Consider the following 24,679-nt stretch of genomic DNA (forward strand, 5'->3'; position numbering starts at 1 on the left):
TGGGCGTTGGAGATCATATCTCAGGGATATCTCCTGGACTTCAAAACTTCTCCTCCACGAGGGAGATTTCATCTTTCAAGGTTATCAGCAAACCAAATAAAGAAAGAGGCGTTTCTACGCTGTGTACAAGACCTCTTACTAATGGGGTGATCCACCCAGTTCCGCGGACGGAACACGGGCAAGGATTCTATTCAAATCTATTTGTGGTTCCCAAGAAAGAGGGAACCTTCAGACCAATCTTGGACTTAAAAATCCTAAACAAATTCCTAAGAGTTCCATCATTCAAAATGGAAACTATTCAAACCATCCTTCCCATGATCCAAGAGGGTCAGTACATGACCACAGTGGACTTAAAGGATGCCTACCTTCACATACCGATTCACAAGGATCATTATCGGTACCTAAGATTTGCTTTCCTAGACAGGCATTACCAGTTTGTAGCTCTTCCCTTCGGATTAGCTACGGCTCCAAGAATCTTTACAAAAGTTCTGGGCTCACTTCTGGCGGTACTAAGACCGCGAGGCATAGCGGTGACTCCGTACCTAGACGACATTCTGATACAAGCGTCAAGTTTTCAAACTGCCAAGTCTCATACAGAGATAGTTCTGGCATTTCTGAGGTCGCATGGGTGGAAGGTGAACGTGGAAAAGAGTTCTCTATTACCACTTACAAGGGTTCCCTTTCTAGGGACTCTTATAGATTCTGTAGAGATGAAAATTTACCTGACGGAGGCCAGGTTATCAAAACTTCTAAATGCTTGCCGTGTCCTTCATTCCATTCCACACCCGTCAGTAGCTCAGTGCATGGAAGTAATCGGCTTAATGGTAGCGGCAATGGACATAGTACCATTTGCGCGCCTGCATCTAAGACTGCTGCAATTGTGCATGCTAAGTCAGTGGAATGGGGATTACTCAGATTTGTCCCCCCTGCTAAATCTGGATCAAGAGACCAGAGATTCTCTTCTATGGTGGCTTTCTCGGCCACATCTGTCCAAGGGGATGACCTTTCGCAGGCCAGATTGGACGATTGTAACAACAGACGCCAGCCTTCTAGGCTGGGGCGCAGTCTGGAACTCCCTGAAGGCTCAGGGACTATGGACTCAGGAGGAGAAACTCCTCCCAATAAATATTCTGGAATTAAGAGCAATATTCAATGCTCTCCTAGCTTGGCCTCAGTTAGCAACTCTGAGGTTCATCAGATTTCAGTCGGACAACATCACGACTGTGGCTTACATCAACCATCAAGGGGGAACCAGAAGTTCCCTAGCGATGTTGGAAGTCTCAAAGATAATTCGCTGGGCAGAGTCTCACTCTTGCCACCTGTCAGAGATTTACATCCCAGGCGTGTAGAACTGGGAGGCGGATTTTCTAAGTCGCCAGACTTTTCATCCGGGGGAGTGGGAACTTCATCCGGAGGTCTTTGCTCAACTGATTCATCGTTGGGGCAAACTAGATCTGGATCTCATGGCGTCTCGCCAGAACGACAAGCTTCCTTGTTACGGATCCAGGTCCAGGGACCCGGGAGCGGTGCTGATAGATGCTCTGACAGCCCCTTGGATCTTCAACATGGCTTATGTGTTTCCACCATTTCCGATGCTTCCTCGTTTGATTGCCAAGATCAAACAGGAGAGAGCTTCAGTGATTCTGATAGCGCCTGCGTGGCCACGCAGGACCTGGTATGCAGACCTAGTGGACATGTCGTCCTGCCCACCGTGGTCTCTGCCTCTGAGACAGGACCTTCTAATTCAGGGTCCTTTCAACCATCCAAATCTAATTTCTCTGAGGCTGACTGCATGGAGATTGAACGCTTGATTCTATCAAAGCGTGGCTTCTCGGAGTCGGTTATTGATACCTTAATACAGGCTAGGAAGCCTGTTACCAGAAGAATTTACCATAAGATATGGCGTAAATATTTATATTGGTGCGAATCCAAGAGTTACTCATGGAGTAAGGTTAGGATTCCTAGGATATTGCTTTTTCTACAAGAGGGTTTAGAAAAGGGCTTATCTGCTAGTTCGTTAAAGGGACAGATTTCTGCTCTGTCTATTCTTCTACACAAACGTCTGGCAGAAGTTCCAGATGTTCAGGCTTTTTGTCAGGCTTTAGCTAGGATTAAGCCTGTGTTTAAGACTGTTGCTCTGCCGTGGAACTTAAACTTAGTTCTTAACATTCTTCAAGGCGTTCCATTTGAACCCCTTCATTCCATTGATATCAAGCTGTTATCCTGGAAGGTTCTGTTTTTGATGGCTATTTCCTCGGCTCGAAGAGTCTCTGAGTTATCTGCCTTACATTGTGATTCTCCTTATCTAATTTTTCATTCAGACAAGGTAGTTCTGCGTACTAAACCTGGGTTCTTACCTAAGGTAGTTACTAACAGGAATATCAATCAAGAGATTGTTGTTCCATCACTGTGTCCTAACCCTTCTTCAAAGAAGGAACGACTTTTTCATAATCTGGACGTAGTCCGTGCCCTGAAGTTCTATTTGCAGGCAACTAAAGATTTTCGTCAAACTTCTTCCCTGTTTGTCGTTTACTTTGGACAGAGGAGAGGTCAAAAGGCTTCGGCTACCTCTCTCTCTTTTTGGCTTCGTAGCATAATACGTTTAGCCTATGAGACTGCTGGACAGCAGCCTCCTGAAAGGATTACAGCTCATTCTTCTAGAGCTGTGGCTTCCACCTGGGCCTTTAAAAATGAGGCCTCTGTTGAACAGATTTGCAAGGCTGCAACTTGGTCTTCACTTCACACTTTTTCAAAATTTTACAAATTTGACACTTTTGCTTCTTCGGAGGCTATTTTTGGGAGAAAGGTGCTTCAGGCAGTGGTTCCTTCTGTTTAAGGTTCCTGCCTTGTCCCTCCCTTCATCCGTGTACTTTAGCTTTGGTATTGGTATTCCATAAGTAATGGATGACCCGTGGACTGACTACACTTAACAAGAGAAAACATAATTTATGCTTACCTGATAAATTTATTTCTCTTGTAGTGTAGTCAGTCCACGGCCGCCCTGTCTTTAAGGCAGATCTAAATTTTAATTAAACTCCAGTCACCACTGCACCCTATGGTTTCTCCTTTCTCGTCTGGTTTTGGTCGAATGACTGAATATGACATGTGAGGGGAGGAGCTATATAGCAGCTCTGCTTGGGTGATCCTCTTGCAGCTTCCTGTTAGGAAGAGATATATTCCATAAGTAATGGATGACCCGTGGACTGACTACACTACAAGAGAAATAAATTTATCAGGTAAGCATAAATTATGTTTCTATGGGGCCTATTTATCAAAAGCGTCAACTATATTGCAATTGCCGGCGTCAATACGATGATCTTATTTATCAAAAAAGCCGTCAAAAACACGGGCGTCAAGTACGGTGTGAAGAGCATCGGACTGGTGTTAACTAACAGTCATCGATGTCGCGGTTATTCGGGTTTTTCACAACTTTATTTATACCATTTCATTACTGTCCATGAACAAGCACATTTCTCTAAAGCTAATCTTTTATTTTTCAACTGTTAATGTCTAAGAAATAGCTACATTTATACCTCAACAAACAATATCTCATAGAAAGTTATTTTTATATTTATTTGTTATACAAAAAAAATCTGTTATATGATACTTTCACATAAATTAATGTGTATTTGTATTTCTAGAAGTCATGATATGCTTTTATCTCATTTTTTATTTTTATAAATGATTATTAATGCTAGGATTTGTACATATATCTTTGCACATACTTGTATATATATATATATATATATATATATATATTGACATGTCTCTAAATTCCTTTTTTTGTTCTAAACAATGTTGTCTTTCATATCTCTGTGTTTATTTATACCACTACTAGTCCTAAAGCCCGTGTACATGGGCCACTTTTTGCAGTACAGCAGTCCCACCCCTTGCTCTCTCTCTATCCCCCCTCTCTTTTGCTCTCTCTTTCTCCCCTCTCTTTTGCTCTCTCTCTCTCTCTCCCCTCTCTTTTACTCTCTCTCTCCCCCTCTCTTTTACTCTCTCTCTCTCTCTCCCCCTTCTCTCTTGCTCTCTCTCTCCCCCCTCTCTTTTGCTCTCTCTCTCCCCCCTCTCTTTTGCTCTCTCTCTCCCCCCTCTCTTTTGCTCTCTCTTCCCCCCTCCGTTTTGCTCTCTCTCTCCCCCCTCTCTATTGCTCTCTCTCTCCCCCTCTCTTTTGCTCTCTCTCTCCCCCTCTCTTTTGCGCTCTTTCCCCTCTCTTTTGCATGCTCTCTCCCCCTCTCTTTTGTGCAGTCTCCCTCCTCTCTTTTGTGCACTCTCCCCCCTCTCTTTTGTGCACTCTCCTCCCTCTCTTTTGTGCTCTCTCCCCCCTATCTTTTGCTGTCTCTCTCCCCCCTCTCTTTTGCCGTCTCTCCGTATCTCTCCCCCCTCTCTTTTGCTGTCTCTCTCCCCCCTCTCTTTTGTGCTCTCTCCCCCTCTCTTTTGCTGTCTCTCTCCCCCCTCTCTTTTGCTGTCTCTCTCCCCCTCTCTTTTGTGCTCTCTCCCCCCTTTCTTTTGCTGTCTCTCTCCCCCTCTCTTTTGCTGTCTCTCTCCCCCTCTCTTTTGCTGTCTCTCTCTCTCTATCCCCCTCTTTTGCTCTCTCTATCCCTACCTCTTTAGAGCTCTCTGTCTCTTAGCAGCCGGCTCCGGTATCTGGCCCCACCCACATCACGTCAGGCCATGCCCGCCAGGTCATGCCCACTCCGCACCCGCCCGGTCACGCCCACTCCACCACATGACGCCAGGTTAGTTGAAAGGCCAGGTGTGTTTGTCCTTGCGCGCAGTCTCTACTGCGCATGACAGCTTCGGACAAACACACTTGGCCTTTTATTATATAGGATATATACAATATATAGTGTAAATGTATTATTATTCTGAACAGGTATAATTTAAAATATAACATGTAATCAGAGTATTATATGTATTTATTTGCAATCAATGGATATTTTAAGAGCTGGGACAGTTTTCTCTCTGTACCTCTGTAACCCTTCCTGATTCCAATACCTTCACTGGCTTCCTCTTGCCTCTAGGATTAAACACAAAATCCTCACTCTGACATAAAAAGCTCTCAACTGCACTGCTCCCCCCTACATCTCAGAACTTGTCTCCAGATACTCTCCCTCCCGTCCCCTTCGATCAGCTCAGGATCTCCTCCTCTCCTCCTCTCTTGTTACTTCCTCACCTAGCCGTTTACAGGACTTCTCCAGACTGGCCCCCATCTTGTGGAACTCCCTGCCTTGCTCCACAAGACTCTCCCCTAGTTTTAACAGTTTCAAGCGCTCCCTAAAAACTCTACTATTCAGGGATGCTTACAACCAACGCTAACCTTTCCGAACTCCACTGCTTTCCCCTTAAACCCCTTAGAATGTAAACCTACGAGCACAGCTGTTTTCAGATCACCTTCATAAGAGACGACTACAACAGTGAAACTCTGGGCAGGGCCCTCTACCCACTTGATCCCTACAAAAGCTATCCTGTATACCGACTATGTTTACAGCGCTGCGGAATCTGTTGGCGCTCTACAAATACCTGATAATAATAATAATAATTGCAATCTAGTTTTAAAAACCACCCCTTCACAGGTGTTATAAAATGGGCTGGCATATAAGATGACATTTCTTACTGAAAAATAAATTCAAGAGAAGGAAGGAAATACACTGAAAATAGAATGACAGTAAAGAGGTGATTTTAATTTCTGCTGTATCTGAATCATGACAGTTTAAAGTTAGGTGGGCTATCCCTTTGAGCTATTTGCTTAAGATTATATTGAATCAAACATCAATTCAAATTTTAAAATCCTTGTCTAAAATATTACACTGTGCGTCCTTATGTCAGCATCAATGTTTATCGTTAATTCTAAATTCACATATACATACTTTTAAAGTATAATACACAATGTAACAAATGGCACTTACAAGTTCTGATCAATGACACAAGTATCGAGCAATTTGATTCGTTAGTGGTACTTTATAATGTGTATTTGAATCAGATTGGCTGATGTCATAAATCATCAAATATGTATATTCCAATCAAAAGTGGTGGAAAAATTCACTAGTGTGTGGGTTATTTAGGAGTTTGCGTCATAATTGGTGCAAAAAGTGTTGAGTCAAATATGGCGCAAAGTGGAGAGTGGGACTTGTATTACATCGCTTAAACATGGTGCCAGGGCCGTTTTTAGAGGCGGGCGAAGCAGGCAGTAGTCCGGGGCGCAGGGGAGAATAAGAGGCGCAGGGGGAAATAAGGGGAAAGCAAGGTGCAGTTACAACTCACTGTCGGCTGTATAGTGAACTATATATACTTTTTAATAAGCCCAGTGTGAGCTCCTATTATGTGTTTCGCTTCCAGCCACTGCCACATGAAGAAAAAAATCTGCATTTTTAATGAGCCGGTATGCGCAGTGCAGTGAAGTTAGCGCACCAGACTCAGCACTGAAGTGAGGTCACGCACCAGAGAAAATGTGTCCTGCTCAGATGGGGTAAAATGTAAAGCACACTATGGTTGGGGAGAAGTGCAGGGATCACAGCCAGGGGTGCAAAGGGTCCTGAAGTTCTGCCTGTGACACTGCCCACCACTTTTCCGTTTGCTAATTTGCAGCAGTAGTTAGTTACTTTTCAGGCTTGTCCCTAGAAACTACAATTGCCATGATGCAAGCAGCTTTATTCATGGACCACCCACCTTGTACACAACAGCACCACCTGAGCACACCGGTTTACTAAACACAGTCACAACAAGCATGGCTCCGTAAGTGCTGTCAGCAATGTGTTTTCTGCTGCATTTAGCTGTGTGTGCAGTAAAGTTTACTGAGGCTGGTGTGTCCATACATGTGTTGTAGTCAGTGAGGTGAGTGATCTCTTACTTTTCAGATCAGGTGCTGGTGAAATAAAAGTGTTCTGTTATTTTTGTTCTGCTTCACTGCATAACTCCCTCCTTTTGCAGCAATTGATACAGCTCACAATGCACTGGACTTCTCCCAAGAGATCTAAAGTTTTTTTAGTGTGTAGTTTATGACAGTCACATTCTGTGCTTAAAGGGACACTGTACCCAATTTTTTTCTTTTGTGATTCAGATTGAGCATGAAATTTTAAGCAACTTTCTCATTTACTCCTATTATCACATTTTCTTCATTCTCTTGGTATCTTTATTTGAAATGCACGAATGTAAGTTTAGATGCTGGCCCATTTTTGGTGAACAACCTTGGTTGTCCTTGCTGATTGGTGGATAAATTCATCCACCAATAAAAAAGTGCTGTCCAGAGTACTGAAACCAAAAAAAAGCTTAGATGCCTTCTTTTTCAAATAAAGATAGCAAGAGAATGAAGAAAAATTGATAATAGGAGCAAATTAGAAAGTTGCTTAAAATTGCATGCTCTATCTGAATTGCAAAAGAAAAAAATTGGGTTCAATGTCCCTTTAAAGGAGGGAGTTAGGGGGCGGAGCCTGGAGCCGTTAGGAGATGGCTGCTTAGAGTTGGAGCTCTGTGCAGTACTATGGCATAGGACGATATGCTGAGGGGATAAACATAAAAGTTTTGCCTCATTTTGTGGGGAAAAGAAGTGCACACTCCCGAAATTGGCTGGGACTGCTGTTGGGAGCCATAAATCTGTCTGCTAGCGGTGGAGCACAGGAGCAGATAGATGCCGAGCGCCATTTTGGTTGCGTGTTAATGCAACACCGGAGCAACTCTCTAAGAGATTTAGCTGCTGGGGATGCTACCAGGAATAAGCGCATACCCTTTAAACGACTCCTAAGACTAGCAGCTACACCGGACATTTAGCGACTCTAACGGAGGACAGCAAGGCTTCAAAAAAGACCCGGTGAGGAGCGGGCTGACACAGAGGGCCTAGAGGCGCATAAACCAGTGGCGGTAAGAAGGGTGTTTGAAAATGACACGCTAGTCAGAGCTGATCTGAGAGACTGAAAGTTGAGCTGGGCGATATGTGTGGGGCTACAATTCAAAGTCCACATTATGTTTTCATGAGCCCATATTAACCCCTGAAGGGGATGGAAGTTATTAATGCATATACAATGCATATAAATATAGAGCATATGTAACGGCCATTTTCTAATAATGCTGGGACCCAGACTAAAGAATCCTGCACTTCACAGCCACAGCTACTAAAAGGGACACACACCAATGAAAGCACTTCTTACACAGCCATTATCAGACATCTAGTAAGGCGACAAGGACACCTACATGCTGACAAGGGGTCTCAATCAATCCTGCCATCTATCTTATAAGCCTGAGATATGATATTAGAGAGGAATAAAGACTTTGATTTCGTTATCAGAGAGCGCTGACGACATATATAATGCTGATAGAGATAAAGGTGGAGGAGCATCAAAAAGCTGGAATATACTCAGAAACCTACAGCATTGTCTCTCTACCACTAGCCTCTTACATTGGTTAAGTACTGACTTATGTGCCTTCTACATTTATTGCATTAACCTCCTTTTATCAATGCATCTATTCTACTATAAACTTCCAAACTAATATACCACTGGAAATTTGACTTAATCTATCAGAACCATGTCAGTGAGGAAACAGAATAAACCCTCCCAGGGGCCTAAATCAGCAGCAGCCAGCCTGTTTTTCAAACCTGCTAAAGGGGAGAAACATTTAGATTCTGCTAACATGGCGCTGGAAGAAGATAACGACTCTGATGCAGGTTCGCAATATACAGAAGAAGATGCAACTCCTGCTACAAAAGCTGACTTGAAGGCACTGGTATCTAAACAGGATATTAGTAAAAATTTTGATAAGCTCTGGGGAAAATTTGACGCTTTTCAAAATACTGTCACGAATAGCCTAGCAGACATAAAGCAAGACATCTTGGAGTTGGGTACTAGGGTTGCAACCCTAGAAGAAAATGAAACCACTATTACAGAAGACCTTTCTGATATTACTCAAAAGATCTCCACGCAGCAGCAGGAAGTAAATGAGATGCATGATAAACTGGAAGATCTCGAGAACAGAGGCCGTAGATGTAATATACGTCTAAAAGGGGTCCCAGAGACAATCTCAGCTGAGGAGCTTCCCATTTATCTACACCAACTATTTCAGGCCATCACGGGAGAAACAGGTGAAGAAAAATTCCAACTGGAAAGGGCACATCGTGCACTAAGAGCAAGGCCAAAAGAAGAAGCGCCACCTAGAGATGTCATAGTGAAGTTTCTTAGATTTCCAGAAAAGGAAGAAATCCTATCGGCAGCCAGGAAGAACCCTACTTTCAAATTTCAGGGGGTGGTGATACAATTCTTTCAGGATTTATGTGTGAGGACTCTACAAAGAAGAAGTTATCTGAGACCCCTTACCACACTCCTGAGAAAACATCAAATAGCATACCGCTGGGGATTCCCCTTCAGCTTATATATTCAGTATAATGGAAGATCATTCAGTTTGAAAGAAGCGTCAGAGATTCCAGAGATATGCCGCAGACTACAATTGGACACTCCTGAGATTCCTCAACTAAACCAGACAGAGAGTTCCTCTCAAATATTGGCAAATCAACCTCTTCAACAGAGACAGAAGTGGACCAAAGTTCCAAAAAGAAAGGCTAAGTCTTAGCGCTTTTTTATCCTCTTGTTCCTGACTAGGCTGAGCTTTTCTACATCTCTCTAGGAGGAGGGGGACGTGAAGAATGTATCCTTTTTGCATCCAGTGACACTTTTTTAGGGTATGAACTGATATACCAGATACCCGGGAGAACATTAGACTCCTACTAGCGAAAGTCAGGGTAGCTGTAGATTCGGGAGGGAATGGGGTCAGAAAGCAATTAAAGGCTAGGAGGTGATTGTTAAGAAAATGTTAAATGTTATCTTTCCAGATGCTCTCAAGGAAAAGGGGGTGTATCCCTTCTTCTTCTTCTTTTTTTTTCATTAGATTGCCTATTGTTATAGTACAGACAGTATGTAACTACAACCAACCTGAGTGGGGAAGAGGTAAAGGTTGGGGATGTTTTTGTTTTATGTTTATTTTGTTTATTTTACTTTTTTGCCTACAGGAGACAGGGATCTTTGATCCTTGGCTACTATGCTATCATTTGTATATTTGACAATTTGTTTTTGATTGTTATTTCATGTGTTCTTGTTTTTGTTTATGTCCTGTCGACTCGCCTTATTTCTATGCACGAATCATTTAACCAAAGAAAACCTTATCTACAATGCCTATGGGCGACAAGAATGATTGAGGAGACAGCGGATCCGGGGGGGGGGGGGTCCCCCACACACAAAATAGTAAGTAATGACTTTTAATCTTCAACTAATTTCACACAACGTCAGGGGCCTCAACACTGACCCAAAGCGTAGAACAGCGATGAGCCAATACATTAGATTGAAGGCTAACATCATTTACCTTCAAGAGACACACTTTACCAGGGAAGCCATTCCCAAATATTGGGCCAGAGGGTACACTCAACATTTTCACTCTATAACAGATAGGAAAAAAAGGGGAGTATCAATACTAATTCATCATTCGGTGGGGTTTGTGATGGAAGAAACAATTAGGGATCCAGAAGGCAGGTTTTTGATACTTAAAGGTAGAATACGGGATAAGCACATAGTCTTTTGTAATGTTTATGCGCCCAATGAAACACAAGCGCCCTTTTTCTCTCATGTCTCGGATCTACTGACACATTGGTCGCATTTCCGGATAATCTTAGGGGGGGATTTTAATGTGTCAATGTATGCACACCAAGACAAAGACAAGGTTCCACTAACCCGAAAACAAATGAGACACAACTCTACAGTTAAAAAAATAAAAGATACTTTCTTATCACATAATATTTTAGATTCCTGGGACACCTTATACGGTAAAACAAATGACTATACATACTATTCGTTTGCACATAGTTCCTACTCAAAGTTAGACTACATCTATCTGAGTCAGACATTGATCCCAGACCTAGCCTCTTCTAAGATACACGCATGTGCATGGTCGGATCATTCTATAGTTCAAGTAGACATCAAACAAACTTTCCACACTAGTGCAACACGGTCCTGGAACTTTGACCCATATGTTCTTCAAGACGTTAAGACGAGAGAATCTATATCTAAGGCACTGTCAGAATATTGGGGCTTAAACGAGGGAACCACCTCCAATCCTATCACCATTTGGGCGGCACATAAACCCTATATTAGAGGGCTGCTTATTAAAGAAAAAGCGGCCTTAACCAAAGCTGCTAGGCGGCAGACGGAAACATTGCAAAAAGAAATAGACACACTCACTAGGACACATCAACTGAACTCATCACCCATCATCTTTACACAATTACAGGCTAAAAGATTAGAACTAGCTACAATTATGAACAAGACATCAGTTAGGGCAGCGCACAGATTAAACTCACACTATTTTTTATATGCAAACAAGCCCGACAGATATTTGGCTCATAAGCTGAAGGAAAGGACTAAGTCTTTTACGATACCTTCTCTACAAAAATCTGATGGCTCTTGTACATCTGATCCCCAGGAGATAGCGGATAGTTTCGCTCAATATTATGCTCAACTCTATGACGGAAAAAAAGTTACACATTCTGACCAGATGACCAGACTCCGGTCTAACTTCCTAGATGACACTAGACTGACTCCCCTGGGGGACGAGGACAGGGATGAATTAAATGCAGAAATTACGACTAGAGAGGTCCATAATGCCATTAAAGAGCTTAAGCCAGGAAAAGCAGCGGGTCCAGATGGGTTCCCAGGGGACTATTACCAACTTTTCAAATCGGTACTCATCCCACATGTAGTTTCCCTATGCAATGATATTTTAAAAGGTAATGAGATCCCCGAGGAAATTTTACAAGCAAAAATAGTAGTTATCCCCAAAGCAGGCAGAAACCCAAAATTATGTCAAAATTATCGCCCTATTTCCCTCATCAATCAGGACATTAAGATTTTTACTAAGATTCTTGCGAATAGACTCAAATTATATTTACCCAAGCTAATTCATCCTGACCAGGTGGGCTTTGTTCCAGATAGGGAAGCCCCAGACAACACGAGGCGTGCGATCTCCCTGATAGAGTATCTTAGCAAAACGAGAACGCCTTCTCTGGTCCTATCCTTGGATGCGGAGAAGGCGTTCGATAGAATAGATTGGGAATTTATGCTAGAAGTTTTAGGTAGATTAAATATTCAGGGCTCATTTGTTCAAGCCATCAAAAGCATTTATTCTCACCCTACAGCTAGTGTCAGAGCGGCAGGTTATCAGTCAAAACTGATAGACATTTTAAATGGTACTCGCCAAGGCTGCCCACTTTCACCCCTGTTATTCGCAATATGTATAGAGCCATTAGCAGAGAAGATACGCATATCACCAGATATCCATGGGGTTTCACTCAGGGGACAGGAATTTAAAGTGTCGCTGTTTGCAGACGATGTCCTTCTCACATTGACTAGACCACTCGTTTCCCTACCAAATCTATATAAGGTTCTACAAGATTACTCAGATATATCAGGGTACAAGGTTAATCTAGAAAAATGTGAGGCTATCCCTATTGCCCTCCCTAACCATACCAAAAAACTTATAGAAACGAATTTTGAGTTTACATGGAATAAGGGGTCGATTAAATATCTGGGGGTTAAACTCTCGAATAACATTGATGATTTATACAATCTGAATTATGTCCCTTTATACAGATCGATTAGGAAAGACTTAGATGTCTGGAAAAAAGGCAGGTTTTCCTGGTATGGCCGACTAACGTCAATTAAAATGAATATCCTACCAAGGCTTCTCTACCTTTTCCGAGCCTTACCTATTAAAGTGCCATTGATTGACCTTAGTAAACTTCAAAAGGACTTAGTGAGCTTTTTCAGAGGTGCTAAAACAGCTAGAATCCCATCTCATGTTTTACAGCAACACAGACAATTGGGAGGGGTGGGAATGCCAAATTTGTTACAGTACTATCAAGCGGCGAGATTAGCTCAGACCACCTTATTTAGCAAAAACCCAGCAGATCGGGTGTGGATCCGTGTGGAGACGCTAATGACAGAGTATAGCAACCCAGACGATATCCTATGGGATCACTCGAAACAACCCTTTAAGGGAAAGCCGGCCTCCAGATTTACGATAGAGATGATGCAGACTTGGACCGTGTTGTCCAGATCTTTAAACCTAATTCCAATAGACTCAGTAGTGAGACCAATTAAGACTCTTCTAAATCCAGATTTTCATCTACACATGGGGAAGTGGGACAATAAAGGGCTATATAGGGTTGCAGACTTTTTACACAATAATAAACTAGCTACATATCAACAAATTCAAGACAAGATATATCCAGAGAAAATGCAATGGTTCCTGTACCTACAAATATCTTCAACTATCACTAAATTTAGGAAACATAGCTCAGCGACACTGTTGACAACACTCGAACGTCTATGCAACTCACCTAATCAACACAAAAAACTGATTTCAGCTATATACTTAGCGATACAAAAGGCTAAACATACCTCTAAAACTAAACTGATGGAACAGTGGGAAAGGGAACTGAACAAAATATACTCAATCGATGAGTGGGACACACTCCTATACACATCGAGCAAAGGAATGATCAGTGCGGACTTTAGAGAAAATTGCCTAAAAACATCTTTCAGGTGGTACTTGACCCCCATTATCACCTCCCACTACACTCAGGGGGGCAGCAAACTCTGTTATAGGGGATGTGCAGACAGGGGGACATATATTCATATGTGGTGGGAATGCCCGCAAATTAAACAGATATGGTCTAGGCTGTCTACACTACTTAGCGAGGTCCTGACGACATCTATCTCTCTGACTGCTCCACAGGCGCTGCTAAACGAACATATAGAACCCTTCAATGCACCCATTAACACCTTTATACGGATTCTGTGTACTGCTACTAGAATATGTGTGGCACGACACTGGAAGTCAGGGGCACCCTCGTGGGGCGAGGTGACGGATAAAATAAAGGCTACATATAAATTGTCGGAAACAGCAGCACATATTCAAAATAACCACAATCAATTTTCCAAGATATGGTACTTCTGGCTATTAGCGGGTTATTAGTGATGACAGTGGGGTTGAGGGGTGCACCCTGACTACGGAAGGTGAGGATCTAATGTTTGGGTTGGGTAGGGAAGACCAACCAACATTGACTAGAAAACCTCTCGGAGTGACCTTAAAATCGGTGGGGGCCCCTTTCCTGGATCTGCTGCAGTTGGAAAGAGTCGACAGGCAAGTTGAAGTTTGTTTTTTTTTCTTAATTGCTGAGTTGTTTTATTTTTTGTTGTTTAGTTGTTTGGGGGGGGGGGGAAATGTAGGCTATACAAACATGATGAGCTTGGAAAAGGGAGCAGTGAGAAATGGTTCAAAATGCCTTCTTTTGTTATTACCTCCACCATGCTCACATAAATGTGAATTGATAAATCTCTTTGCAGCATTATGGATCAGATAGGTTGCATCATAGACATTATACTAGTTCACTGTTGTAAAATAACTGACTCTGAAGATATCAACCTTACAAGAGATTACTGATTAACGGATTAGGACCTATGTAAAAGAGTTGGTAAAGGCGATACAGCTTGTACTCAATGAACAATGTGATCTGTACCTGTTGTTTATAATGTAAAGCGAATAAAAATTATTTCAACTAAAGGAGGGAGTTATGCACTGAAACAGAACAAAAATACCAGCATAAGACAACAGCAGTTTGTCATTAAGTTTATTATACTAATTTAACACATACAAACAAATGTCCCTTCAAAATGAAAACAAAAATTTCAAAATTCAGTTTAAACACAATGCAGAGGCGTATAGGATTTATAACTTAATCCTATTTCACAACACAGTGCTAAATAACATTCTGGCAGCCATGAGGCTAATCACAACTGTGTTGTTATATAATATTCCTGTATAAAAAAATGCTGGTTTCTAGATAGCCCTGAGCCATACATTTATATGTATGTATTTACATATGTTCTATGCTACTTATATTGCAGATACTGACACAAAGGTTCTGTATTTTTTGTTATTACATAAATTTGTAGAAATTAATTTTAGTGAGTGCTGCACAATCTTCTGATGAGGTTTAGTTTTACATTTCAGAGCAAACTATTTGAAGGGAATTCAGGAAAATCTTTAGCTGCAAGTGCACAAGTATGAGGAGCGATGATGGGGGTATTAAAATGTGCACATAGGTATAAGAACTGAAGGATGTAATTTATATTGCATTTGACCTCATTAACATATATCACTAGCCACCCTGCATTGCTTTGTATTTAAAGGGATACTAAATGCAAATTTTGAATCATGAAAGAAAAAAATTGTTTTTATTATCCCTGCAAATGGATTAAAACATAGGTAAATTACCACTCTGGAGCCACACAATACTGCTTGTCCTGAGCAGACACAACCCTGAAAGAATGAGCTGTGGTTATTACCAGGACCAGCAGTGCTCTTTGTTTTAACCCCTTTGCAATAGCATTGTGGTGTTGTTAGTAATACAATGACATGGTCTAACGAGTTGCCATTTGTCAATATTTCACTATAATTGTTCTTTAACCTCCAACACACAGTTTAAAGAGAAATTAAACACTTTCAGATTGTAATAACATGTTTGCAAAAAACAAACAAAGAAAAACAAAAAAAGGAAATGTATCAAAATCATGATTTTGTTTTGTGTGGGGGTGTATGTATGTATATATATATAGTTGATTTATGGCCTGTTTCTGCTTGTCAGTGTCTGAGTAGCTCTATGTACTGGTTATATAGGTTTTTTTGTTTTATTTAAAGGGATAGGTAAAGTCCAAATTAAACTTTCAATTCTTACCTGAATGCATTTGACAGTTTTTCGCAGCTAGAGGGCCGTAGTTCATGTGTATCATATAAATAACATATCTATATATATCTGTGTGTGTGTGTATATATATATATATATATATATATATATATAATTACGGACAAAGTGCACTCCAAACCTTCTTATGAACAGCCTTGGGTGCAGCAAACAATATGTACAGTTGAGTAGAAGAAAGTGCACTCCTAAGGATCTTTAAGTAAGTCCTTAGGAGTGCACTTTCTTCTACTCAACTATATATATATAAATATATATATATATTATACAATGTGTGTGTGTGTATGTGTGAGTACTGCATGTATGTGCGTTAGTGTGTGTAAATCTGTGTCTCTGAATGAGGGTGTGATTGTTTTCTATCTGTGATCTGTAACATAAGAAGAGAAGAGACAGAGCGCAACCACCTCTGAGCGTAAAACAGTTTATTACAAAGATCAGCTGAGATAAAAGCACTTGTGCACAACAAACACATACATAAAACAATAAAAATGCAGTCACAAAAAGGTCACCACAGATCCAGATCCTCCGTTAGTTCCCAGAGAGGGTTATTCCTTCTCTTACTCCTCTGCTCTTCTGCAATCCTATGGAGCGGGTAACGGGGAAGCTAGGACGCCACCGGAAATGGTTCGGGTAAACCCCACGTCACGGACTCACTGTCTGAAGCCGTCAACAGCTACTCCACTGTAGCCGGATCCTGAGGGGCACTCTACGCGTTTCGTCGGGTTGCGACCCGACTTTAACAAGAGATAGTTTAGTTGTGGTAAGTAGTTCCTTTTAAAAGTGGCGGATTTGACACGCCTCCGGTAAGGGCAGTTCTGATAGGCTGATGATCGTAGCTCATAATATGTCTATAGTGTCCATCCTGCAGCCCTAATAAAAACATTACTAGTGATAAAAAGACACAAATGGGTACAGGGAAATAACATATTAAAAGATATATAATGTGAGTAAATATTTAATTGATTGATTTCATTTAATTTAAAACTTAGTGAGCAAGAATACATTACAAATATAAAATTCATTGAATCCTAACAAATAACTTCCTATGTGGATACAAAATTCATAAATACATGAATAAATAAAGGGCAATACAAAATTGATAAGAAAGTTGCTGAATATAAAATAGAATAGAATTAATAATCAAAGTAAAGAAACTAGTATAAGGTACTTAAATGGACAATGACATTCATGTATAAAAATACTAGGCATTCATTGTCACAGGAATTCAAATACTATACTAGCCTAAAGAGCATCCAAAGATAAGACATATAATAAGGTCTAACAATGAAGAAAAAAGCATGGAAACAACTCAATAGGGACCTGTCATGACCTAACTAGGTGAAACCTATATGCATGTCCTCAAACTTATACCTACACTGACATGAAATAGGTTATGAATATTAAATTTTGTAAGAATACTAATGATCTAAATAAAAGCCTGGAGGTCTAGATCAATATTCAGACCCTTCGGGTTGTCAGTGTTGAGGGTTCTGAGTTTGTGGATCCAAAAGGTTTCTTGTTGTCTCAGACTCCTCAATCTATTTTTTTCCACGACCTCAAGGGTGGCAGATTGAAAACTAGGTACGCTGAGTCGGAAAAGACGCAAGCATAAATGTAGAATTTTTGATAACTTAGTGAGAGGTTCAAATAGAGTCGATTAGGAAGGCGAATGAACACAATTCCGCTCGAATACCACTGTTTTCAACTCACATCGATGTGCGTCAGAATGAGATTGCGGAATCGTATTTTAAATCACAAATTTCAACATTTGGTGATCTTGAAGGCTTTGATAACTACGGCGGATCAATCTCACGACAAATACAACACGGAATTCAAGCGTATTTTCAGTTGACGCTTTGAAAATAGGCCCCTATGTATTTTTTTTTTTTGCATTATTATTTTTATTTCAGTTTAAATTAGTTATATTAGGTATAAAGAGCCAGGCAGAGTGTGCTCCTGAATTCTGCACCAAAAAATTATTGCAGTCCTATCTAGTCCAAATGTGTACTCTTTACTTGCTGTTTGTTTTCTCCACCTAACCCTGATTGCTTTGTACTTTGTTTCTAGGCTGATTTCTATTACACCACATGAATCACTGTAGCTGTTACACCTATTGATTGTAATGATTAAAGCTAATTGTATTTATTTTATTTAGCCAAAATGTTATTCCACCATTATTTGCAATAGCTTCAATATATCAAATTACATAATAATGTGTATTTCTATGTAAAACAGATAGTGGATTAATATGTTTTAAAGATCCTTCCTTTAACATATAACAATGTCTTAAATGTTTCTAAGTTAAAAGATTTTAACAAAAGGGGCCCAAAGGCACTACTGAAGATGAAAAAGGGAATATCGTATTGAGAATTACAATTTGGCAAGGGAATGAATTAGATTCCCTTGCAGTAAGTAACTAATAATATAGTGATATGGTGCTATGTACATTAACTGAACTCAAAAAACAAATTGGAGGTATGACCTCCAAAAAAGGTACATATAGGTAGCACTCAAATTCCCTTTATAAATGGTATCGACAGAGATATGAGTGGCGGATATACTAGGTTGTTTAAAATATAACTTTTATTGGGACTTTTAAAATAATGGAAAGACAAAACAATTAAAATTACAGAAACTTGAGTCCATTTATTCAGGGACAGGGATAACAATTTTACTGGAGATGGGGTTGGCTAAATAAAGATATACTCCTATATAGGATTGGTAACTCTGATTTATCCAATTGTTGGTAAAAATATCTATAATAGTGCTACTACAGGTATAGTGCACTAATTTAAGTTGTAAATATTTATATACACTGTTTAATTTCCACAAGTTGTAGGTGCTTATGGTATATTGTGATATACCATTTACTTATTGAAATTCAGTAACTCGGTATGCTACCCTTATTGTTGTGTAGATTGTGAATATAACAAATGGTATTTATACTCAGTGGTTAACTCATTAAAATTGTACCAAAACTATAGCCACTGGTTATTAATCACAATAATATCTATAGTGAGTAAGGTTTATTGACTGGATGTTTTATTAGCTGATAATACAACCACTTATGATATTAGTATATATCTCTGTATGTTATCTCAATGTAACATATAGGATGCTGCCCTTGTAATTGTGTAACTTATAAAACATAATTTATGCTTACCTGATAAATTCCTTTCTTCTGTTGTGCGATCAGTCCACGGGTCATCATTACTTCTGGGATATAACTCCTCCCCAACAGGAAATGCAAGAGGATTCACCCAGCAGAGCTGATATAGCTCCTCCCCTCTACGTCAGTCCCAGTCATTCGACCAAGAATCAACGAGAAAGGAGTAACCAAGGGTGAAGTGGTGACTGGAGTATAATTTAAAAAATATTTACCTGCCTTAAAAAACAGGGCGGGCCGTGGACTGATCGCACAACAGAAGAAAGGAATTTATCAGGTAAGCATAAATTATGTTTTCTTCTGTTATGTGCGATCAGTCCACGGGTCATCATTACTTCTGGGATACCAATACCAAAGCAAAAGTACACGGATGACGGGAGGGATAGGCAGGCTCATTATATAGAAGGAACCACTGCCTGAAGAACCTTTCTCCCAAAAATAGCCTCCGAAGAAGCAAAAGTGTCAAATTTGTAAAATTTGGAAAAAGTATGAAGCGAAGACCAAGTTGCAGCCTTGCAAATCTGTTCAACAGAGGCCTCATTCTTAAAGGCCCAAGTGGAAGCCACAGCTCTAGTGGAGTGAGCTGTAATTCTTTCAGGAGGCTGCTGTCCAGCAGTCTCATAGGCTAAACGTATTATGCTACGAAGCCAGAAAGAGAGAGAGGTAGCAGAAGCTTTTTGACCTCTCCTCTGTCCAGAATAAACGACAAACAAGGAAGAAGTTTGGCGAAAATTTTTAGTTGCCTGCAAGTAGAACTTGAGGGCACGAACTACATCCAGATTGTGTAGAAGACGTTCCTTCTTTGAAGAAGGATTTGGACACAAGGATGGAACAACAATCTCTTGATTGATATTCCTGTTAGTAACTACCTTAGGTAAGAACCCAGGTTTAGTACGCAGAACTACCTTGTCTGAGTGAAAGATCAGATAAGGAGAATCACAATGTAGGGCTGATAACTCAGAGACTCTTCGAGCCGAGGAAATAGCCATTAAAAATAGAACTTTCCACGATAACAATTTTATATCAATGGAATGAAGGGGTTCAAATGGAACACCTTGTAAAACGTTAAGAACTAAGTTTAAACTCCATGGCGGAGCAACGGCTTTAAACACAGGCTTGATCCTAGCTAAAGCTTGACAAAAAGCCTGGACGTCTGGATTTTCTGACAGACGCCTGTGCAACAAGATGGACAGAGCTGAAATCTGTCCCTTTAATGAACTAGCCGATAAACCCTTTTCTAGACCTTCTTGTAGAAAGGACAATATCCTAGGGATCCTAACCTTACTCCAGGAGTAACGTTTGGATTCGCACCAGTATAGGTATTTGCGCCATATTTTATGGTAAATCTTTCTGGTAACAGGCTTCCTAGCCTGGATCAGGGTATCAATAACCGACTCAGAAAAACCACGCTTTGATAAAATCAAGCGTTCAATTTCCAAGCAGTCAGTTTCAGAGAAGTTAGATTTTGATGTTTGAATGGACCCTGTATCAGAAGGTCCTGTCTCAGAGGTAGAGACCAAGGCGGACAGGATGACATGTCCACTAGATCTGCATACCAAGTCCTGCGTGGCCATGCAGGCGCTATTAGAATCACAGATGCTCTCTCTTGTTTGATTTTCGCAATCAATCGAGGAAGCAGCGGGAAGGGTGGAAACACATAAGCCATCCCGAAGTTCCAAGGTGCTGTCAAAGCATCTATCAGAACCGCTTCCGGATCCCTGGATCTGGACCCGTAGTGAGGAAGTTTGGCGTTCTGGCGAGACGCCATGAGATCTATCTCTGGTTTGCCCCAACGTCGAAGTATTTGGGCAAAAATCTCCGGATGAAGTTCCCACTCTCCCGGATGAAAAGTCTGGCGACTCAAGAAATCCGCCTCCCAGTTCTCCACTCCCGGGATGTGGATTGCTGACAGGTGGCAAGAGTGAGACTCTGCCCAGCGAATTATCTTTGATACTTCCATCATTGCTAGGGAGCTTCTTGTCCCTCCCTGATGGTTGATGTAAGCTACAGTCGTGATATTGTCCGACTGAAACCTGATGAACCCCTGAGTTGTTAATTGGGGCCAAGCTAGAAGGGCATTGAGAACTGCCCTCAATTCCAGAATGTTTATTGGAAGGAGACTCTCCTCCTGATTCCATAATCCCTGAGTCTTCAGAGAATTCCAGACAGCGCCCCAACCTAGTAGGCTGGCGTCTGTTGTTACGATTGTCCAGTCTGGCCTGCTGAATGGCATCCCCCTGGACAGGTGTGGCCGATAAAGCCACCATAGAAGAGAATTTCTGGTCTCTTGATTCAGATTCAGGGTAGGGGACAAATCTGAGTAATCCCCATTCCACTGACTTAGCATGCACAATTGCAGCGGTCTGAGGTGTAGGCGTGCAAAAGGTACTATGTCCATTGCCGCTACCATTAAGCCGATCACCTCCATGCATTGAGCCACTGACGGGTGTTGAATGGAATGAAGGACACGGCATGCATCCTGAAGCCTTGTTAACCTGTCTTCTGTCAGGTAAATCTTCATTTCTACAGAATCTATAAGAGTCCCCAAGAATGGAACTCTTGTGAGAGGAAAAAGAGAACTTTTCTTTTCGTTCACTTTCCATCCATGCGACCTTAGAAATGCCAGAACTAACTCTGTATGAGACTTGGCAGTTTGAAAGCTTGAAGCTTGTATTAGAATGTCGTCTAGGTACGGAGCTACCGAAATCCCTCGCGGTCTTAGTACCGCCAGAAGGGCGCCCAGAACCTTTGTGAAGATTCTTGGGGCCGTAGCCAATCCGAATGGAAGAGCTACAAACTGGTAGTGCCTGTCTAGGAAGGCAAACCGTAGATACCGTTGATGATCTTTGTGAATCGGTATGTGAAGGTAAGCATCTTTTAAATCCACTGTGGTCATGTACTGACCCTTTTGGATCATAGGTAAGATTGTCCGAATAGTTTCCATTTTGAACGATGGAACTCTTAGGAATTTGTTTAGAATCTTTAAATCTAAGATTGGCCTGAAAGTTCCCTCTTTTTTGGGAACCACAAACAGGTTTGAGTAGAACCCTTGTCCTTGTTCCGACCGCGGAACTGGATGGATCACTCCCATTAATAACAGATCTTGTACACAGCGTAGAAACGCTTCTTTCTTTATCTGGTTTGTTGACAACCTTGACAGATGAAATCTCCCTTTTGGGGGAGATAATTTGAAGTCTAGAAGGTATCCCTGAGATATGATCTCCAGCGCCCAGGGATCCTGAACATCTCTTGCCCAGGCCTGAGCGAAGAGAGAAAGTCTGCCCCCCACTAGATCCGGTCCCGGATCGGGGGCTCTCGGTTCATGCTGTCTTTGGGGCAGCAGCAGGTTTCCTGGTCTGTTTGCCCTTATTCCAGGACTGGTTAGGTTTCCAGCCTTGTCTGTAACGAGCAACAGCTCCTTCCTGTTTTGGTGCAGTGGAGGTTGACGCTGCTCCAGGTTTGAAATTCCGAAAGGAACGAAAATTAGACTGTCTAGCCTTAGCTTTGGCTTTGTCTTGAGGTAGGGCGTGGCCCTTACCTCCTGTAATGTCAGCGATAATTTCTTTCAACCCGGGCCCAAATAAAGACTGCCCCTTGAAAGGTATATTAAGTAATTTAGACTTAGAAGTAACATCAGCTGACCAGGATTTTAGCCACAGTGCTCTACGTGCCTGTATGGCGAATCCAGAGTTCTTAGCCGTAAGTTTAGTTAAATGTACTACGGCCTCCGAAATGAATGAATTGGCTAGTTTAAGGACTCTAAGCCTGTCCATAATGTCGTCTAGCGTAGACGAACTAAGGTTCTCTTCCAGAGACTCAATCCAAAATGCTGCCGCAGCCGTAATCGGCGCGATACATGCAAGGGGTTGCAATATAAAACCTTGTTGAACAAACATTTTCTTAAGGTAACCCTCTAATTTTTTATCCATTGGATCTGAAAAAGCACAGCTATCCTCCACCGGGATAGTGGTACGCTTAGCTAAAGTAGAAACTGCTCCCTCCACCTTAGGGACCGTTTGCCATAAGTCCCGAGTAGTGGCGTCTATTGGAAACATCTTTCTAAATATTGGAGGGGGTGAGAACGGCACACCGGGTCTATCCCACTCCTTAGTAACAATTTCAGTTAATCTCTTAGGTATAGGAAAAACGTCAGTACTCGCCGGTACCGCAAAGTATTTATCCAACCTACACATTTTCTCTGGTATTGCAACGGTGTTACAATCATTGAGAGCTGCTAAGACCTCCCCTAGTAATGCACGGAGGTTCTCCAATTTAAATTTAAAATTTGAAATATCTGAATCCAATCTGTTTGGATCAGAACCGTCACCCACAGAATGAAGCTCTCCGTCCTCATGCTCTGCAAGCTGTGACGCAGTATCAGACATGGCCCTAGTATTGTCAGCGCACTCTGTTCTCACCCCAGAGTGATCACGCTTGCCTCTTAGTTCTGGTAATTTAGACAAAACTTCAGTCATAACAGTAGCCATATCATGTAATGTTATCTGTAATGGCCGCCCAGATGTATTAGGCGCCATAATATCACTCACCTCCCGGGCGGGAGATGCAGGTACTGCCGCGTGAGGCGAGTTAGTCGGCATAACTCTTCCCTCGCAGTTTGGTGAAATTTGTTCACATTGTACAAATTGACTTTTATTTAAAGTAGCATCAATACAGTTAGTACATAAATTTCTATTGGGCTCCACCTTGGCATTGGAACAAATGACACAGATATTCTCTGAGTCAGACATGTTTAACACACTAGCAATAACTTGCAACCTGGATATAATCTTTTTTAGCAAAAACGTACTGTGCCTCAAAGAGGTACTTTAACGATTAAATGACAGTTGAGATAATGAACTGAAACAGTTATAGCATCAAGTTTAAAATAACACAACTTTTAGCAAAGGTTTGTTCCCATTAGTAAATAACTAAATTTGACATAAAAAATTATAGAGTAACGTTTTTATTCACAGTCAATAAAAATTCTCACAGCTCTGCTGAGAGAATGTACCTCCCTTCAAAGAAGTTTGAAGACCCCTGAGATCTGTCAGTGAACCGGATCATGCAGGAAATATAATAGTAGCTGACTGGAATTTTTTGATGCGTAGCAAAAGAGCGCCAAAACGGCCCCTCCCTCTCACACACAGCAGTGAGGAGAAACGAAACTGTCACAATTTAAAGCAGACAACTGCCAAGTGGAAAATAATGCCCAAACATTTATTTACTCAGTACCTCAGCAATGTAAACGATTCTACATTCCAGCAAAAACGTTTAACATGACAATATTTATTAAAAGGATTAGTGACCTTTAACAGAGTAGTTCCGGTGAAAAACCATTCCCAGAATACTGAAGTGTATACATACATGTCATTATAACGGTATAGCAGGATTTTTTCATCAATTCCATTCAGAAAATAAAAACTGCTACATACCTCAATGCAGATTCATCTGCCCGCTGTCCCCTGATCTGAAGCCTTTACCTCCCTCAGATGGCCGAGAACAGCAATATGATCTTAACTACTCCGGTTAAAATCATAGTAATAAACTCTGGTAGATTCTTCTTCAAACTCTGCCAGAGAAGTAATAACACGCTCCGGTGCTATTGTAAAATAACAAACTTTTGATTGAAGTCATAAAAACTAAGTATAATCACCATAGTCCTCTCACACATCCTATCTAGTCGTTGGGTGCAAGAGAATGACTGGGACTGACGT

This window comes from Bombina bombina, chromosome 3 (assembly GCF_027579735.1).
Source record: "Bombina bombina isolate aBomBom1 chromosome 3, aBomBom1.pri, whole genome shotgun sequence".
Taxonomy (NCBI): domain Eukaryota; kingdom Metazoa; phylum Chordata; class Amphibia; order Anura; family Bombinatoridae; genus Bombina; species Bombina bombina.